The 18,741-nt window shown below is 46.5% G+C and overlaps 1 protein-coding gene across 4 annotated transcripts in view; it reads right to left on the minus strand.

Moving 5' to 3' along the window:
- SH3BP4 (SH3 domain binding protein 4) overlaps positions 1 to 18,741 on the minus strand; it is a 143,263-nt gene that overhangs the window by 103,418 nt on the left and 21,104 nt on the right. The window contains exon 2 of one of the 4 annotated variants that reach the window (XM_084643641.1): positions 1,207 to 1,476. The exons of 2 other annotated variants lie outside the window; for them this stretch is intronic. The gene's annotated coding sequence lies outside the window, so the exon portion shown is untranslated. Of the gene's footprint in view, positions 1 to 1,202; positions 1,477 to 18,741 lie in introns of all 4 variants that reach the window. One more of the 4 variants, XM_084643640.1, reaches the window with a different exon arrangement.

Below are 18,741 nucleotides of genomic sequence, written 5' to 3' on the forward strand. Positions count from 1 at the left end.
GGCATAGCGGTGTCACTCGGGGGTGTGCATTTTTCACACCCAAATGCCATCGTTATGCTGCCCTAACTTTTAAGTGTAGGCCAAGCCTTACTTTACATACCATCCAGGATGGGTTTGGGCTGACATCTGAACTTGGGCCCTTCTCTATGCCATCAGAGATCACCCATCACTAACACACCTCGAGTTCAGACAGGCACAACGAGCAGGTGTGGGGGGCGGACGGGGTGATGGGCTGGATGCCGAGCAATTTTGAAAACCAGACACCTAAACGAGTGGTCGAGATATAGGCTCAGGGACCCTTTTTTCTTAAAGTCTTGGTCCACAGGTTGCACTGGTACCCCATCTCCTGGATGGTTTATCTGGACACTACGCGTTCTCAATTTACCTCTCATTTTCTTGCTGGCAAATAAACCTTTTTGGATTAACAGACAGGAAAAAAAAAAATTCAGTCGAGTAATAGCTTCTTTAAAAGCTTAACCTTGATTTAATGTTCTTACATACGATTTAATTATTCCAGGTACTGATCTCAGTTTATCTTTTAGTGGATTACACTCTACCTACAGCTACTCCAAATACTGCTAGGGACTGTCCTCTATATTTGAGCCAGGGCTATTTGGCATTCAGACAACGGACAGTAGATGTGTTTAAATCAAAAGCTAATCCAAACATGACTTTTAATCACATCTCTTCTGAAAATAGCACCTTGAAGTGAGCCACACTGATCGTTACATTTGCAAGATGATGTTTTGGCTATACCTGGGCCTCGAGTACCTTAACTGGTTGGCATAACTAGCAGTGTTTTCTCGTGAACGCACGATGATGGGCCAGGAAGGAAGCGAATCTAACTGACTATGGGTAAGTGACTTTGTTCCAAGTTCACTGCTCTGCCCATGCAGCCCCACTCTAAACACGAAGATTCCCAGGTGCCATCAACACATGCTAGATGCAACAAGCAATGCTCATCAGCCTGGTGTGCGACATTGAGGCTCATAAAATCCCCCTTACATAAAGAATGCCATCTGGGATCCCACCCACGGTGCTTCTTTTCCACTAGAGGTAGCTGAAAGTTTTACGGCACATGATGGACTCAGGAGATTTGGCTTTTTAAGTTCCTGGCTCTGAGTTGGGACTGACTGTGTAACAGTTTGGGCAATCCGTGCCTCACTTTACCTACTTGTATATATTGAGATGAAGACACTTACCCACCTTTGTGAACTGTTGGGACATCTACAGATGGCAGATGCTGCTCAGTATTATTGTTCACTCATTAACCACAGAGTCACGAGATCCATTTACAAATCAGCACCTTTGAGGCTGCCTTTTCCACAGCTTTTCTGATGAGCAGAAGTTTTAGTCCTCTCTGGATTTCATTCCTTCCCCTCAGCCTTAGGCATTGCTTGAGGAGCTCTCCAATTCAAACCTTAGGGGCTAATCCCAAAAGCTTGTCTCCAGAAAGATGCATCAGTTCAGTTTAAGCTGTAATTTTAGAAAGATGTAGTCAACAAGTGCAAAAGTCTGAGCGGCCAATCTGATTTCAGTTTAAGTGAGGATTATTTTGGTTTACCTTCAGTCTGCTTCTGGCTGACTAAGGGCTTGTCTACCTTTGGGAATTTACTGAAAAACTATTCTGGAATAAGAGCTTGCACACAGGGAGTTATTCCAGAATAGCTATGTCAGGAAGTTTCCAAGTGCACACAAGCCTTTACCCATGTGGTTTTGCCTGCAGCACTTACCTACCAGTAACAGCAGTACACTGTCAAAAACAAACGTGCATTGTTTCTTTAGCAAACCTGACAAGACCCTGGAAACAGCGTAAGGGCTTCTAAGTCTCCTCACAGGCCAGGATATCAGATAAAAGTTAGATTTAAATAGGAAAAGAAAATGGAGACAAGCTTGCTTCTAAAAGGAGGACTCCCAGGGGAGTGAAGCCAAACTAACTAAAGGTGTGAATTCACAGTGCTTCAAATCTCATTAGAACCATGAGGATGCCCTCATGTCAGAAGTGAAGTGGCTTTAGCTGCCTTTAGCTTATACTGAATTAGGCTAAACTGAACTATGGACACTACTTCTGCAACAGCGTCTCCACGCAGGGGTTTAAAGCGCTGTAAATTCAGCTTAGCTCCCCATGTCGACAAGCCCCAAGATTTCACTGTTTAGCCTCGGTCCTTCTCAGGTTCACATCAACAGGGGCACAAACAGGCTCATCGGCTGCCCGCAACTGGGGGCAGCTAGTTATGATCCCACAGACTTCAGTGGAACTATTCATGTGCTTCAAGTTAGGCACCGGCCATGCCAAGTCAGGGCTTAAATCCCAGAGTCAGTCTTTCCTGAATACAGACTGGCAGAGCTAAAGCAACATCTAAAATATGCTTGAAGTTGACAAGAAACCCCACACATGTAAAATATTTTTTGCTTGAGTTTCTTGCTCTGTGGAGTTGCCTTCCAATAAAGAAGGCAATCTAGTCTATACAGGTTCTCAGACAACCCTCCTCAAGGTAGTACCCGAGCGCCGTCCCATCATGCACTGAGTGACACAACTAATGCCCATCACATGTGGTTCATTCTCTCCCTCATCCTCTCAGCAGGGCAAGAACTGCATGACCAGGAGGGATTTTGAGCTCATTTTTCAAATGCGCACTTCACGAGGAAGGTGGAGCGGTTCGGGGTTGGCCCTGGTTTCTGTGGGAGCTGGTTCCTCACGCGGGGGCCGACCCCCGGCACAGACGAGCTTCACCCTTTTCGCCTGAAGCGCCGTTGGTGCTAGTGAAGCCGAATTGTTATTCACAGTCCTCACCCCACAGCTTCAGGAGATCTCTTAGACACTCTGGGCCCAGCCCGCCTTGAAGAGGGTTGAGAGCTTGGCTCACTTTTCCACAGGAAGTGAGCAGAGAGAGCTGAGGACAAGCTTGATAGGCGTTGTGGAAAGGTAAATGGTGTTGACTCAGCCAGACCCAATACGTTAATGGTAACGAGTGCGTGTCAATGTTAGGTGCATGTCTTACACTCAGGCTCGAATCCAGCAAAGCAATTAAACGCATGCTTAAGTCCCACTGAAGTCAACGGAGGTCATTTAAACACATAGCTGTGTATGTTTAGCGTAGGGGCCAGGCTCCAGGTATCTTACACCTGCGCTTGAAAGCTGTGCAAGTCCCCCCCCGCACTGCCACGTGACCCCGACACTCTCGTAAGCAGAGTTCATGCCGCAGGAGTCGCCTCCCACATCCCGCCTGGAGTTCTGCGCCTCTCAAGCCGCTGCGTCCCCACCGCGTCCTGCCAGCCGCTTCTGAACGAATAATCCATCCCCCAAAGAGACCTGTTTCAGCGGAGTAAAAATCCAACACAGGCATTTACCTGTCAGGTGTCGGGACTAGCATTCCTCACCATTTTGCTAACCATTCGCCAGGGGTTTATTTACAAACGCTCTGTTGCACTAGCATCTTCTGCGGTCATTTATACCTGCCCAACAGTGCACCTCCTTTCAACTCCTCTGCACTCTGACTGGATGGCCTTTCCCATCCGCTGTGAACAGGTGTGCCAACCGAGCTGCAGAGCCCTTTAGCGTGCGCCCCGGGGCTCCCACTCTTTTCCTGTGGCAGGGGAATAACGCAAGGATTTCTGTGGCGACAGACTCCGCTCTCAGACACAGGACTGTGGTGACTTAACCCCAGGATCCGGCAGAGGAGTAAAAGCTGAGCTGTTACGGGAAAATATTTTTACACCACCACAGACCTCGTCCATAAAAGTTACCAACAGCCAGCCAGCGAGATGGCGAAAGCTGCAAGGAAAGTAGGTGGGTTTTTAACTTGTGTTGTGATGGGGCACAGCCTGCGGCATCTGTGCTGGAACACTGAATAAGGAGGATACGTGGTACTTTCCCTTCAGCAGCAATGGCACGGATTCCCCAAGAAGAAGCTCAAAGGCTGGCCACCAAAGGCCCCGACCCTAAAAGGATGTGTGTACAGCTTTACTCATGCAACTAGTTCCATCCGAGCCGTTGACAGAGGTGCATACGTTTCTGCAGGCTCAAACCCCAAGGCCTGGCCTGTACGTGTTTTTTTTGTACTGCTATACCAATTAGGGGTGCAATGAATCTACGTATACTAACACAACCCATAGTGTGGATGTGTTTATACCAGTATAAAAAAGGTACCTTATACCCAATATAGCTCATTACATCAGTTTACAGGCAGAGGAAAGGTGCTGATACCCGTGTAACTGAATCTAGACTGGGATTCATTATACTGGTACAACTCAGGTGTTTAGACAAGCCCTTAGAGATCCTGCTTGGGGCAGACATTGGAGCCAGTGGGTCACAGAGCTTAAGTGCTCTTGTAACCAAAATTAGATGAGACTTATCTGTGTACAAAGTACCTTGATACAACGATGCGGATAGCTTCTTCAAATTATTTTAAATGGAGCTCTCTAAAAAGAGAGAAACATCCCAGAGTACAGGAGAGCTCTACACCTAGAAACCAAACTGAAGCAGGACACTTATAGAAAAGGAGGACTTGTGGCACCTTAGAGACTAACAAATTTATTTGAGTGTAAGCTTTCGCGAGCTACAGCTCACTTCATCCTTTTCTTTTTGCGAATACAGACTAACACGGCTGCTACTCTGAAACCTGTCAGGACACTTATAGTTAGAGAAAAAATTAAAATGTTTTAAGTTGCTTAAAACATACAAAACCCAAAACCAACACACCCCAACCTGACAGTTCACCCAACCCACATCTCCAGCTCTTGCTACTTTCCTGCAAGTCTCAGCTTCTTGGGTGTCTCTCGTATAGCCCTGGCTACTGGAATTAGCTGCCGTATGAAAATCTCAGCAGTCTTCTAGCTCTCACACTTGCAGAGGAAAGCTGGAAAATGTGACCTCTAACAGCTTCAGAATCAGAAGGCAGATAAAAACTACCCAACGTTTATTATTGTTTTAAATCTCAGGTTTCGACTGCTTGGGGTCAGCAATACTGCACCACAGTACGCTCGGGGGGGTGGGGGTGGGGGGCGGAGGGAGCCAGTGAATGCCAAGCCTATTGTTTCGGAATTTATTTTGAAATCATTTGGAGGTTGCAGAGTTTGGGGCTGCGCTAGAAACTTTTGCTAGGTCAGTTGGGAGGACTCTTTTTTTAGTTTAAGGACACCTACACAGCTACACCGCTAGCATAGCTGCAGTTATACCATATATATATATGCAGCTTTTGACGGCATCGCACATTTCACCCGCTGAACTGCTACTTAGGTTGGAAGCTCCCGGGGGGCAGGGACCTTCTCTTTGTTCGGTTTGTACAGCACCTAGCACAACAGGTCCTGGTTCATATTTCGGCTCCTAGTCGCTATGGTAGTACAAAGAAATAAAGCTGTGAGAGTGCTTTTGCCAGTACAAGCTGCGCCCCCGCTGGGCAGGTTGGCTGGTATAGCTACACCGGGGTGGCCAACCTGGGGCTCCAGAGCCACATGCGGCTCCTTGTCTAGGCACCGACTCCGAGGCGGGAGCTATAGGCACCAACTTTCCAATGTGCTCGACCCCTGGCTCTGCCAGTCCCTGCCCCCACTCCACCCCTTCCTGCCCCCTCCCCTGAGCCTGCAGTGCCCTCGCTCCTCCCCCATCCCTCCATAGCCTCCTGCATGCCACAAAACAGCTGATCGGGCGGTGCAGGGAGGGAGAAGGAGGCACTGATCGGCAGAGCTGCTGGTAAGTGGGAGACACTGGGAGCGGGGTTGGGGAGCTGATGGGGGGCTGCTGACGTATTACTGTGGCTCTCTGGCAATGTACATTGGTACATTCTGGCTCCTTCTCAGGCTGGCCACCCCTGACCTATACAGTACAGCTATACTGGCAAACCATTCCTAACGTAAAAACAGATAGTCTCTGCGGGATTATGTTGCATTGGGCTATAGCAGATAGAAACGGAGGTTTCAAGAGAAGTTCAGCAGATAAAGGAATTCAGCAGGATTTCTGCATAGATTCGGTCTATCGGCAAACCAACATTACATCTAACAGGATATGTACAAAGAAATAACCCTAAACGCTGGATGAATTCGCAGCAGACCCCGGATTTTTTAATTGATAATTTAGCATCGTCACAGTCAGTTTCAATGTACTCTCTTAATATTTTAGTACTTCAGAGCAAAGAACATACTGTGATGATCAGAAAAAAGCCAATTGCAAGTTTTACAGGCTGGAGTTTTATTATGTCAAAGAGGCGCAAGGCAGAATATGAAGAACTTAAAACGCACTTTTTTGGGGGAAGGTTTTTACACATTTTCTTTTGTATTATTCATTTGAAGAAAAGAACAGAGCTCTAGGATCATAAGCCAAACCCTTTTGTAGCTAACACTGATGTTCAACCGTGCTTGTCCTGATTTCAAAGCAGCAATCATTTTTGCAGAAAAAAATATCCGTGTGTCTTTCCTACATGATTTTTAAATTCAAGTAAGTTAGAGAGTTCAGAGATGTAATTAGGATTTCTGCTGATTGGGCTTCCTCCTCAGGCAGCCAACAATCCAGATTCACCACACACAAGCAAATACAAAAAGTTTTAGAAAAATACAGCTGGTAAGAAGACCTTTTCGCTTACGTATAATCATCATCATATAACATAAATCCCAGTTATTTCAGGTACCACATTAGTAACAGCTTTAAAACAAGAGAGATAAACAGAAACGTCTCTGCACACCTAGAAACCTACTGCAATACCTGATCAAAAATTGCTACATACTAGATTTTTAAACATTTGTTTTTCGCTTCACAGCTGATCCTTCATGAGCTACAAGCCATCCAGGCCAAAAACTCTCCTAGAAACAAAAATCCCACAGCAGATGCAATGCTAATGATTAGGTTTGCACAGAAATATCTCAAGCCAAAATATCAGGTCACAGTTCAAGCACATCAGGTTTCAACACCTACCAGGACATTGATCTTTTCTCACATTGCACTAACCCAAGGCCGTGCGGGTTTGTTTAAACACAGTCATTCACTCCACATCCCTTCCTCCAAAGACTTTCCTGATGACAGCTGTAAGATGCACACACATGGTGATCACTGTCACATGGCAGAGAGGTAGCAGGCCCTGTACCCAAGACTCTAGGGCAGCCACTACTGACATACTGCACTTGCTTCTCGGTACCTTGTTCTGAGAAAGCTACAAAGTGACAGACTAGATCCTACCAAGATCTAACCCAACTCCAAAGTCTGCAGACAAACTGACTTCTGTGGGAGTCTAACTGGGGGGTGTTCCCTGCTACACTGCCCCCCCCCCCGATGAATTTTGGGAGATGATCTCAGAATTTTATTCCCACCTAATTCCGAGTGGAAAAGGTTTGTAGGAGCATCACTTCTCTCCAGTTCTCCCAACACCAGGCCTCCCCAGGGGAAGAGAAAGAGGCTTTTTGCATATACGCCTCTGACCAAGCTTATCAAAATCAGTAGCCACAGACGCACTCTCACTTAACACGCTACATCAGCACGGCACTGTGTCACAGGGGAAGCTGAAAGGAAGAGCTAGGAGAGGCTGCAGAGCGCCACACTGGCTACGCAAGGCTAGTCCACTTCATCAGGCAGCCAGTTCCACACGGACAATGCTATTGTGTGGCTGCTACTAGTGCTGTCCATCGAATGGGGCTCAACTCCGAGGCCAAGGTCCACCGCAGGTGTCCGGACTGGTGCTTGGGAGATGTGACGGGTGTTCACGCCTCACTGGAGGCCAAGAATGGGTGGGGAGAAAACAAAAACAAAACAAAAAAGATCTGTCATGCTTAAGCGCGGTAAGGGTGAGCAGCATTGTCATGGTAGTTCTCTTCTCGCCAACGACCCTGCAAGACACCACGCTGGACGAGTACGAATGCACCCAAAATCGCTCTCCCAAGGCATAGAGAATAGCGAGCTGCAAGATTTTTAAAGCAGACAAAAATAAATTTACAGCAGCTCAGAAGTCTCAGCCCAAGGGACGTGGCCTCCCAGTGCCCATTAAAACGAACAGAAGTTGGGTATCCCAAATCCCCTGGGCAGCATTGAAAAATCTCCAGCTAAATGCTAGATTCTGACAGACAGCAGGAGTAAGGAGCCATGAATAAGGAGAAAGGAGGCCAGACCCTCAGCTGGTACCAATCAGCACAGTTCCACTCAAGCCAACAGGACTACTTGCAGAATAAGGTGCTAGCTAGCGTAAGGGTGGCAAGTACCTGGCACAGCACGTGCCCTCCAGTGCAAGCAGTTTGAGCCCTGTGGCTTCAATGAGTTAGTTACAAGATCAGGGCTTCAGCAGGTCGCTGAGAGGAACCAACTCACAAACGCCTGCTTTAAAAGTTACAGACTAAGCCTAATTTGGGGGCAGATTTTCTCAGGATTTCATCCCCTGCATGCAGGCAAGCGAGCGGGTTGGGTGAGCACAGGCACACTGCAGGTGTGACCTGGGAAAGCGGGGGCCTCTACAGGCTTTCTAAAAGAGCCCAAGGAAATTTAAGCCTAAATTCCATTAAAATTTGGGCACCTAGCCCCCCGCTTAGGCTCCTTTGAGAAGTCAGCCTCACCTCTTCCACATACAGAATTAAAACCCTAGCTCCATAATCAGGGTTTCTTCACTGCCTAGCCTCCAAAACAATCCAGTTTGCCCTTAAAGCAATAAATTTCTCCAACCCCAAATGTTTTGGGCAACATCCGGACCAGGAGTCTCTATTTCTCCAGGATGTTCATGTACAGAGTCCTCCACTCAGCCCCCGCTCCCCCTTGACAGAACAGCATGGTGCAGGGAACAGTGTTATCCAACACAATAACTACAAATAGCTCCCAACAGACATGTAACAAAAACAGGAGAAGAATGAGCTGGTGCACTGCCAACAATAAGTTTCCTTTGTACTGCTGCACAGCTGGTCGCTAAGATGTACAATAAATATGAAAGGGGTGGCTGGGAGGCGGGCCAGGCTGTGTATGCTTTGCTCGCCTCAGGGAACACACACATTCACGGGGAGTAGTCTCAGGGTGCTGCGTCTGGGCCCTCCTTTCTGATTCCAGGCGTAAGGGATTGTTTTGCAGTTCTCCTCCGCAGCTATCTACAAAGCCCAACGGCTGCTTTTTTCATCTGCTTTGGCCAGCACGCACTTCCCCAAGCTGTGCACCCGCTGGGTCCGAGCACACAGCTCCCGGCTTCAGGCCACAAGCCTCCGGGGTGTGCTCACGACACAAGTCAAGTTGCCCTACGCTTGGACAAAATCAAAGCCATCTTACAGAGGGATCACACCATGCAGTGCTTATTTCTGTTATGCCTAGAGGCTGCAGCCAGAATCAAGGCTCTGTTGTGCTAGGCACTGTCCAAGCACAGAGACAGTCCTGGGCCCAAAGAGTTTATAATCCAAATAGACAAGACAGAGGGTGGGAGGGGAAGCAGCAGCACAGAGAGGTGAAGTGACTTGCCCAAGGTCCTACAGGAAGGAGTGGCAGAGCCAGGAATAGAACATGGGCCTCCTGGATCCCAGTCCAGGGCCACAGCCACCAGGCCCTGCTGCCTCTCTGGAGGTCTGATCGCCAGTGAGAAGAGGGACATTCACAGCACCTTCCAGCTGTAAAACCTGGGCCCCAGCAGGGAGGAATCCGGCATCTGCGCAGACACGCATTGACCAGTGGGGCTCTGCAGGCACACAGGGATGTACCCACAGAATTGGGGCTCCAAGGTGTTTCTGACAGACCACAGAGCAGCTCTGTTCAAGAGAAGTAACACGCGAAGATTTTCAAGTGGGATAAGAGTCCCCCTCCACTTTCCCCCTTCCACCTCACAAAAATGGAGTAAGATATTCCTCAAACTTTGCACAAAGAAAGGAGACTTAATTCCCTTTGGGAAGAACAAGGCTAGTAAATTCTGCTCCAAAAGGTATTTAGGAAAGCAAGGTGAGGAGGGTTAGGATGGGAACTGCTGAGCAACTAACTGCAGTGGTTGGGAACTCTGCAATATAGGGTAATTACATGCGAAGTTGCCAAATCCTGTTTGGACTTCTCTACGTGCACCCCTAGTCCAGCAGTTGCTTACCCAGAACTTTCCCAAACATCTACCTTGAGAAAGAACAGTTAGACTTTAAGGTCAGAAGAGACCATCATGATCATCTAGTCTGACCTCCTACACAATGCAGGCCACAGAACCTCTCCCATCCACTCCTGTAACAGACCCCTAACCCCTGGCTGAGTTACTGAAGTCCTCAAATCATGGTTTAAAGACTTCAGGTTACAGAGAACCCACCATTTACACCATAGTAGAACCTCAGAGTTATGAGCACCAGAGTTACGAACAGACCAGTCAACCACACACCCCATTTGGAACCAGAAGTACGCAATCAGGCAGCAGCTGGCGGGGGGGGAGGGAGGAGGAGGAGGAGAATACAGTACAGTGCTGTGTTAAATGTAAACTACTAAAAAAAAGTGAAGGGAAAATAGCATTTTTCTTCTGCACAGCAAAGTTTCAAAGCTGTATTAAGTCAACGTTAGTTGTAAACTTTTGAAAGAACAACCCTAACGTTTTGTTCAGAGTTGGAACATTTCAGAGTTATGAACAGCCTTCGTTTCTGAGATGTTCGTAACTGAGGTTCTACTGTAGTTTAAACCTACAAGTGACCCATGCCCCATGCTGCGGGGGGGGGGGGGGGGATTCCTTCCCAACCCCAAACAGGGCCATCAGTTAGACCCTGAGCACATAGGTGAGACCCACCAGGCAGATACCTGAGAAAGAATTTTCTGTAGTAACTCAGAGCCCTCCCCATCTAGAGTCCCGACCGTTGGGAGTTCCCACAGCTGGTCTAGGCCCAGAAGATATAACTAGGTATCTTTTCAAATATTAGAGCAAAGAGTCCTCCAGCTAAGCCAGGAAGAGGGGGAAAATCTTCACCCTCCCAATGATTTCTAAGGTCATTTATTTAAAAAAATTCAAGTTTTCTTTACAAGTAAGCAGCACCAAAAGGGGACACAAACCTAGGGCCCTTAAAGCCCCACCCTGAGGCGCAAAACGGGCGCGTTTGGAATTTCCCAATCCTTGAGTCTGCTACTGTATTGCCACATTAACACCGGTTAGCACTAACAAAGTGTTTTGCTTTACAGAAGGAGTTCAAGCAACCCTTTATACGCAGTTTGCAATCAGCGCTGCAGTTCGCTGCTAACGGAAATTACCAAGGGCCTCAGCCACAGTTCAAGGCTCAGAACGGCTCCCTGGCACACCTACTAAATCGAACAGATCCAGCCTTGGAGCAGCGTATAGTCTCCCTTAGCGCTTTATTTGCTCTGCTCATCCTCGCAGCATAAAGTTCCGGGGCAGTGCGCAGGAGCTGCTGAGAGCTAGCGTACATACAAGGAGAAAAAGCCTGACTCTGCCATTATTGAGAGAGCTGATCTCTTAGGGGAAGTTCTAGAAATATCCGCAATAACTGTGGACCAGGCCAGGAGCAGCAGAACCTACCATGATGTGTCTGTAACTAAAGAGGGGCACGAGGTTTGCAGCACTAAAGGAGCAGCAAGATTCGAAGCCAAACATGCACACAGCCCTTCAATTTACACAAAAAGATGGATTTTTAATTACCACCCAACTTCCTCTTTTCCCAGGGGTGGGAAACATATTGAGATCATCTGACGCTTTGGCTCCCATCTCTCTCTGAAGCCCTGCAAGGTGTTATCTTAGCTAGAGACCAAGCTGAGATTCAGCAAGAGAGGTCTCACACACGTGCCACAGGCCCAGTTCTAATTACACACTGGGAAGCTGTGTGTTTGGACACAAATATCTTGTGAGGTGACAACAGCGAAGGACAGAAATTCAAGCTATGTAGGAATTTTCCAGAACATAATTTTCCTTCCACTATTGTAGGAGATGGTAAAATGAGGACTAAAAAGGGGCAGTGACTTACAATCCAAGATTTTCTCCCCACACACAGACAGCGCCTCCTTAGCATGAGCGCTCATTACCAACACTAGCAAGGCAAGAGCAGAAGTTCGGATGCCACTCAGTTTCCACTAGGAACTGCATTCGGCCCCTTTTACTCACAGTAAGTTGTATTGTTACTTTGTCCCCGCAATCTACCCGGGGCTGTTTGCAATCTGGGGGGTATGGTACAGCTCAGTGCAATTAAAAGGTGGCAGAATCAGATTTTCAGCTCTTATCTGAAATACTGAATCAAACATCTTACTCTCATTGTAAGAAGCTAGAGTGAGCATTAGGAGGCTGTGTGGCCAGAGACAGGGACCTGGACTGGGGCTCAGGAGACCTGGGCTCTATTCCCAGCTCTGCCTCTTGGGCTACTGGGTGACCCTGAGAAAGTCACTTTCCTGCCCCATGCCTCAGTTTCCCCATCTGTGAAATGGGGGATAAGATGACTGACTTCTCCTTTGTAAAAAGAAAAGGAGTACTTGTGGCACCTTAGAGACGAACAAATTTATTTGAGCATAAGCTTTCGTGAGCTACAGCTCACTTCATCCAATGAAGTGAGCTGTAGCTGGATGAAGTGAGCTGTAGCTCACGAAAGCTTGTGCTCAAATAAATTTGTTTGTCTCTAAGGTGCCACAAGTCCTCCTTTTCTTTTTGCAGATACAGACTAACACGGCTGCTACTCTGAAACTTCTCCTTTGTAAAGTGCTTTGAGATCTACTGAAGAGGCAACACCACTTAGCTCTTATACGAATTATTACCCCACAACTCTAGATAAGGTCTTTCTGATAAGCATACTATCTACTACCGTTGTCAAACACACACCTCTCTCTAACAGGCTGATGACAACAGTGGGTATTTAAGAAGAGCTGTAATTCATTAACACGTTGGCATGGACAGAATAATTGTTTTATGTTTACAGAACAAATATGCTTCCAGACACCTATCAGGTGAAACCTTGATATCAAAGTCGGGACTATGCTCAAGCCCAATCACTAACAGGGCATAGGGGGTTTCTGAGCAGGATGCTGCCCCCAAGATCTCAGTAGTGACCTCCCGCCACATCGATCTTTTAGATCAGCTTCCTGATATCATGTGTCTGAAGATTTTTTGAGCTCTGGTATATTTATCAATCAGATTTATTCCAGCAGTGCCTTTGGATCAACAGCGCTCAGACCCCCACTGTGCTGCAGAAACAGTCCGAAGGTCTGACAGTCTATAAATAAATATTTAGCTCAGCCAATCAAGCGCTACCCATGACAATGTCCAGCCACTGCGCTGGAGGAAGTGCTCATTTTTAAAAAGGAAGAACTGGCCCTTTTATAGCGATGGTAAATCTGTCCACTCTGAAGTTGTCTTCCGACCTGACCAACGGGATGCCAAGTGTAGGTCTCCCCAGAGAAGTTATTAACACAAGGCATTCCAACCCCCATTTGCACTGTAAGTGAACTGACAGAGCTAGAGGTAAGATGCAAAGGCCACTTCACTTCTGCTGCCGTGAAAATGCATTTATAGAAAGAGGGCCACTCCGCCCCCACTCTTCCCCAGCTCAGGTGCAGGGCACATTCCTCTGCCCAAGAAGCATGCTGGCCTAAGCTTTCCCTCACCATGCCTGGTCATGCCTCGCATCCTGGAATCTGAACCTGTGCATGTTTCAAAGGCTCCTATTAACAGCCACAGTAACAGCTGCTGCCTTTCCCATGTATGCTGGTAATCACACCTTAAAGTTGCTGCCAGGCCATTCCATCAGGCTGGACAGGGAAAATGTGGGTGCAGATGAGCTTGCCTCTCTCCAGCCCACGCAGAGGGAAATGCTGCACACACCAAATGCTGGGGAAGATTCACTGGCCACCTCTCAAGTGACATTTAAATTTCCTTGTTCCACTATATCCCCAACAGCCAAGCCCAAAGGATTTTAACCACCTCTTTGGAGTCACACCAACCCCATGAGAAAAACCCAGCTACTGGCTGATTTCTGGCAGAGATGAGGTTCTCCTGGGATGCTCTGGAACCGGTTGATTTCAGATGTAGGCAGGGCTACGTAGCGGCAATAACTTCGACAAGACAATGCTGGCACTACTTAGCAAAGCCAAAGTCCAGATCACTCGCTCCCAAAAGCGGGCGGATAAGGTTAACATATCCCCTATTGCTATTGTAGCTGTTCTGGGTTTTAGTGCTTATATGCAATTACTGAATTGGCTGACAATGTACACTTGGAGGGGTGTCAGGTTTTCCACTGGAGAACTGCCGACATGTGTTTACTGTGCAGTCAATTAAAGGAGCAGAATACACTGGCAAGGGGCTCCGTGAAGATTTATTATATGCCACATGCTCCGTCGCAGCCTGTGGGGAGGGGAAGGCAAGATGCTTCTAGTCTAGCTTACAAGTGCTCTGCTGGCCTGTCGAAGGGCGATAGAGGTGGGCTTTGAAGGCTGCGTGTAGCATCTTCTAATAGAGGCTTGAAGTTAGAGGTGTAAAAGAGATGGGTAGAAGATTTCCCTCTGGATCCAGAAACCTCAGCCTGCTCCGATTCACCCAGTGTCCACTCCCTGAGACGCATACACCACCAGGAAAAGGTTACATTTTAAACATGGTCAAATGGGAAAAGCCTCTGGATCAGAAAACGCTCCAGCAAATAGAAAATGAAAAAGCATCTAGGCACTCGGTGCCTGTCCCATTGCTACAGGATCACAGCACCAAGCATGCACACAGGAGAAGAGACTCACGGGTGAGCGACCCCAGATTGCTAACGGGCACAGCTCTGACCCGTTACACAGGGTTTAGCTGAACACTGCCAGAGTCCGGATGGACTGCCTGGCTAACTGACTCCATTAAAACGTTTCCTGCAGTGATTCACTTTCACGTCCAGTTCTTCATGAATCTTTCCAAAAGGCATGATACAAGGAGCTATTAAATTGGTCCCTTGGCTTTCCAAGCCACGCCTCAATAACAATAACAATTACTTCAACACTCACTGATTTCACATCCGATGAAGTGAGCTGTAGCTCATGAAAGCTTATGCTCAAATAAATTGGTTAGTCTCTAAGGTGCACAAGTACTCCTTTTCTTTTTGCAAATACAGACTAACACGGCTGCTCCTCTGAAACCTGATTTCACATTGCAATTGCTCAGCAGTAATTTCTGAGTCCAGGCAGCTGAAGAGGAGAGGACAAAAGGAAAGATTCTGTATACACCTTATATGGACACGTATGCTATAAACTGTGACATGCCGCTGCCAGAAGACAGGGCTGGATGGATCACTCAATAAGTTGGCCTGTTCAGTTCACTCCCTCTGAAGCATCTGGCCACTGTCGGAAGACAGGATACTGGGCTAGATGGACCACTGCCCTGATGCAGTATGGCCAGTCTTATGTTCAGCTAATACCAGAGATCTGCTATGAGAGAAGGAAGTAACAAACCCACATTAACGCATTATGGCTTTGTCCCCCTCTAGTGGCTGGTCCACAGAGAGAGGTTTGAGCCAGCTACTGCTTCCAAGCCCAGTGACACGGTCCTTCAGCTTAAATGATGAAGGATTATGCTTCTAGAGGTGGAATTCAATGCCACAGAGGTGTCCTGGCCCAGGGTGCCATTACAAACGCACACAAAACAATGGGGTTCTGGTCCACACCAAGGGCTCCCAGACACTACGGAATACAAAATAACAGTGCCGCAATTATCTGAATTTTTTTCTGTGTGTTTGACAGCCCTTTGTGTAGTCTGCTTCCATGGCCAGTGCAAGTCTTACCCAGCTGCAGAGGAGAGACACACCTGAAGATGAAAATGTGGGTGTCAGGAGGGCTCAGGGACAGATCCCTAGGACCTGCAGGCTGAAGTTACATCGCATTCGTTGGGGGAGGAGATTGTGTTTTGTTCGGTTGTTAAACAAGTTTGATTTGAAGCAGTTGGTTTCCCTTTAAAATTTCTTTTAGTTAGGTCCAAAAGCAAGACCTTTTCAGCAAAAATATACACTTTATCCACGTCATGCAACCCCCCTTCTTCCCCGGGACATTGGTCGGTTTTCTGTAGCTACAGCCCACAAACGAGAACTGGCCAGAGAGATGACATATGAGAGAGCCAGTTCTGCACTCTTCTGACCCTGTCCTCCCCTGCCCCAGGCCTGGCTTTTGACATCTCACTGTGGGATACCAGCCTCTGAAATGTGGACCACCACATCCCCCCTTTTCCACCCCACTTGCTGCCCCGTTTCCCACCTCTACACAACCACAGCTCACATGCCGCTGGGTCCACTTAGCTTACAAAAGCTACTGCTATCATCTATATGACCCTCATTGTAGGAGCAACATTCTACCCTCACTGCAGCCCTAGGAGACGGGGATGCATTAACTGCATTGTACAGAACAGAAGCACGGAAGGTAAGTAGCTTGCGCAAAGATGCAGAGCGAGGAATAGTACCCATAACTCCTAGCACCTTAAACACAAGCCCATCCTTCCGCTCCACTAGCGTGCTGCCCACATAACAAGCCATGAGCAACGTTCCCACCAGGGCTGTCAAGCAATTAAAAAAATTAATTGCACTGTTAAATAAGAGAATACCATTTATTTAAATATTTTTGGATTTTTTTCAACATTTTCAAATATATTGATTTAAATTACAACACAGAATACAAAGTGTACAGTGCTCACTTTATATTTATATTACAAATATTTGCACTGTAAAAAAAATATTTTTCAATTCACCTCATACAAGTACTGTAGTGCAATCTCTATCATGAAAGTTGAACTTACAAATGTAGAATTATGTACAAAATCTGCATTCAAAAACAACACATAAAACTTTAGAGCCTACAAGTCCACTCAGTCTTACTTCTTGTTCAGCCAATTGCTAAGACAAACAAGTTTGTTTACATTTGCAGGAGATAATTCTGCCTGCTTCTTGTTTACAAGGTCACCTGAAAGTGAGAACAGACATTCACATGGCACTGTTGTAGCTGGTGTCACAAGCTATTTACATGCCAGACATGCCAAAGATTCACGTCTCTTTATGCTTCAAGCACCATTCCAGAGGACACGCATCCATGCTGATGATGGGTTCTGCTCGATAATGATCCAAAGCAGAGCAGACCGACGCATGTTCATTTTCATCAACTGAGTCAGATGCCACCAGCAGAAGGTTGATTTTCTTTTTTGGTGGTTTGAGTTCTGTAGTTTCTGCATCAGAGAGTGTTGTTCTTTTAAGACTTCTGAAGGCATAATCCACACCTCATCCCTCTCAGATTTTAGAAGGCACTTCAGATTCTTAAACCTTGGGTCAAGTTCTGTAGCTATCTTTAGAAATCGCACATTGGTACTTTCTTTGTGTTTTGTCAAATCCGCAGTGAAAGTGTTCTTAAAACAAACATGTACTGGGTCATCATCCGAGACTGCTATAACATGAAATATATGGCAGAATGGGGGTACAATCACAGAGCACGAGACATACAATTCTCCCTCAAGGAGTTCAGTTACAAATTTAATTAACACATTTTTTTTTTAAAAAAGAACACCATCAGCATGGACACATGTCCTCTGGAATGGTGGTCAAAGCATGAAGGGACATATGAATGTTTAGCATATCTGGCACATAAATACCTTGCAATGGCCAGCTACAGAAGTGCCATGTGAACGCTTGTTCTCACTTTCAGGTTTATCTTAGCGATTGGCTGAACAAGAAGTAGGACTGAGTGGACTTGTAGGCTCTGAAATTTTACATTGTTTTGTTTTTGAGTGCAGTTATGTAACAAATAATAATATAAAGTGAGCACTGTACACTTTGTATTATGTGTTGTAATTGAAATTACTATAATTGAAAATGTAGAAAAACATCCAAAAATATTGAATACATTTCAATTGGTATTCTATTGTTTAACAGGGTGGTTAAAATTGTGATTAATCATGATTAATTTTTTTAATTGCTATTAATTTTTGACAGGTTTCAGAGTAGCAGCCGTGTTAGTCTGTATTCGCAAAAAGAAAAGGAGGACTTGTGGCACCTTAGAGACTAACCAATTTATTAGAGCACAAGTGAGCTGTAGCTCACGAAAGCTTATGCTCCAATAAATTGGTTAGTCTCTAAGGTGCCACAAGTACTCCTATTAATTTTTGAATTACTCATGAGAGTTAACTGCCATTAATCAACAGCCCTAGTTCCTACATCGTGAGAGTTTGGGACAACAAGGTGGTCAAGACCACCTTAGCCAGCAGTACTGAAGCAGGACACCTGAGGTACGTTGCCGTGGAGCCAACATCTCTAGCTCCCACGGGGAGCAAATACTTTGTCTCTCAACAGTCACTTGCCTAGCAATGACTAAGGAGCATTCAGAGGTGTCGAAGGGAGTTTCATCCAGGCCTCTGCTAGGGACAGAGCAGCTCTGATGCAGAACAAAAAGGAGACAGACATTCTCAAGAATGGTACCATACACACTCTGACCAGGCTTTTCCAAGGAGCTTTAAAGTTCTCTATCCACAGATTTGTGGAGATCTTCCGATTTCAAAGCAGTTTTTCAACAACGCAGATTTCAAAACAGGTTTCCGAGTAGCAGCCGTGTTAGTCTGTATTCGCAAAAAGAAAAGTACTCCTTTTCTTTTTGAGATTTCAAAACAGTCTCTCACCAGCCTGTCCACACCCATATCCTGATAAGCAGTGGAAATTTTAAAACAAGCTTAAGAAGGTGGCTGGATTGGATGGCCCAGTCCCATTGCAGGAAATCACCACAAACAGCTGAAACAAGTGTGAGACTCAATATCACTCAGGTCTGGGGATCTTCACCCAAGGATTAAAGTAACAACCCTGAGTTGGGCCTTATCGACACAAGAAAGCTGCACCAGTCTAAATACAGGTGTGATTAAC

The sequence above is a fragment of the Lepidochelys olivacea genome, assembly GCF_965140295.1.
Source record: "Lepidochelys olivacea isolate rLepOli2 genome assembly, chromosome: 11".
Lineage (NCBI taxonomy): Eukaryota > Metazoa > Chordata > Testudines > Cheloniidae > Lepidochelys > Lepidochelys olivacea.